This window comes from Pseudonaja textilis, chromosome 2, assembly GCF_049901715.1.
Source record: "Pseudonaja textilis isolate UNSWEBS1 chromosome 2, rPseTex1.2, whole genome shotgun sequence".
Classification (NCBI taxonomy): Eukaryota; Metazoa; Chordata; class Lepidosauria; order Squamata; family Elapidae; genus Pseudonaja; species Pseudonaja textilis.
In genome coordinates this window covers 243,988,549-243,990,422 of record NC_141991.1, presented here as the reverse complement: position 1 = coordinate 243,990,422, position 1,874 = coordinate 243,988,549, and the positions used below count along the sequence as shown (strand labels likewise).

Here is a 1,874-nt window from a genome sequence, read left to right as displayed (position 1 = left end):
CATCTGAATATCTTTTCTAATGGCTTCAGAGACACCTAAAAGACCTGAGAAGAAGGCACATGGCTCTTACCCCTATATAAATACCTTATGATTCTTGATTAATGTATCTTTTCTTTTATGTACATTGAGAGCATTTGCACCAAGACAAATTCCTTGTGTGTCCAATCACACTTGGCCAATGAAGAATTCTATCATATCTCTCTCTCTCTCTCTCTCTCTCTCTCTCTCTCTCTCTCTCTCAATTTATGCTTGCTTCTGCTGCATATATACTAAAATTGGAACAATACAGGTTAGCATGACGCCTACACAAGGATGACATGCATACAAATTTGATTAGTAGAAATTAATTAATAAATTCCATGTCCATAATTTATATCTTTGTCCTGGCTTAGACTTTCCTGGAAAATACTAAAGCTATTCACTGTCTAGCTTGATGTTCTTGCTCCTTTTAGCCTCCCATCCACTGCTGGGAACAAGGTGAGAACTGATTGACAGTATTGTATTGTGTTTTTTCCTTACTTGAATGTTGGATGAAGAGAGGGCTGGGAGGAAGATAGCAGACTGTCAAATATTCCTTTTCACTCACTTATTTGAAAAACAATAGTTCTTATTGTTCAAGCTTGACTTTTTGCCTTTTGAGTTTCCCGAAATCCTACAAATTAGCTATAAATGCCCAATTATCACCTTATTTTCAACAGTTACAAGAAATTACATATTTGCTCCTACACTGTGTGTAGAATGCGGAAAATGTCTTTTTAAAAAATACAAAGCCCAAACCTCCAAATATAGCTGCAACCAATGCCTGAAAGCAGCATTTTCTTTCCCATTGAACGGGCCCCAGACATTGTACAACCAAGAATTGATACAGATTAATTGATACAGCTTTTGCCAGATTTGTGTTATCCAAGGGTAAAACAATGACAGAACTTTGGGCTATTAAGGAGTTTTCTATCCTGTCTTTCCTTCTGCAAATTTGCATATAAAAATGACATAAAGCTGGTTAATTTATGTTGCAAAGGGGCCACAGGATTTTAAAAAAAACCAAGCTGGTCTCAGAGATTTCCATAAGGGATAAAGTACTTAACATTTGCATATAGCTATTGGCCCATATTTCAGCTAGCAAAGTACTGATTCTAAATTCATTCTAACTCCATGCATTCTTCTTGATACCTTATAGCAAGGGTGTCAAACTCAAGGCCAGTGGGCTGGATGTGGCCCATGGAGTGCTTAGATCTGGCCCTGGAAACAGTGAAGGACCAGCCTTTGGTGCCTCTGCGAGCAAAAACAAGCATCAGGGGGAGACCCAGCTGCTCACGGCTGAAAATTGAGAGCTGTGCATGACCCTCCCAAGCTCTGTTTTCACTGACAGAGCTCAAAACAAATTAAGAACAAAACCAAAGGAGGGATGTTTCCCCTTTTTCATCTCAGCATCCAAGAAGGGACAGGAAAGGAGAAAGGGAAAGAGGAAAGAAAAAGATGGGAAGATGGGAAGAGAGCAAGGAAGGAAAAAGAAAGAAAGAAGAGAAGGAAGAAGAAAGGACAATGAAGAGGGAAGAGGGAAGGAAAAGGAAGGAAGGAAGGAAGGAAGGAAGGAAGGAAGGAAGGAAGGAAGGAAGGAAGGAAGGAAGGAAGGAAGGAAGGAAGGAAGGAAGGAAGGAAGGAAGGTATAATGAGAGGGAGGGTCTGAGGGAAGTCCTGCCTTAGCACTTGGCCACCACAGGTGTCTCCGACATGAGTGACGTGGAGCTGGCCATGCCTCCCCCCGAGGTAAAACACAACCCTGATGCAGCTTTCAATGAAATCAAGTTTGACAGCCCTGCCTTATAGCAATAGCACTTAGACTTATATACCCCTTCATATTGCTTTACAGCCCT

At 40.9% G+C, this 1,874-nt stretch overlaps 1 non-coding gene across 1 annotated transcript; it reads left to right on the top strand.

Annotated features, from left to right (window-relative positions):
* Positions 1-245: 245 nt before the first annotated feature.
* LOC113449582 (U6 spliceosomal RNA) lies at positions 246-349 on the top strand. Its single transcript, XR_003375846.1, has one exon. It is a non-coding gene; the product is annotated as a U6 spliceosomal RNA (small nuclear RNA).
* Positions 350-1,874: the final 1,525 nt, after the last annotated feature.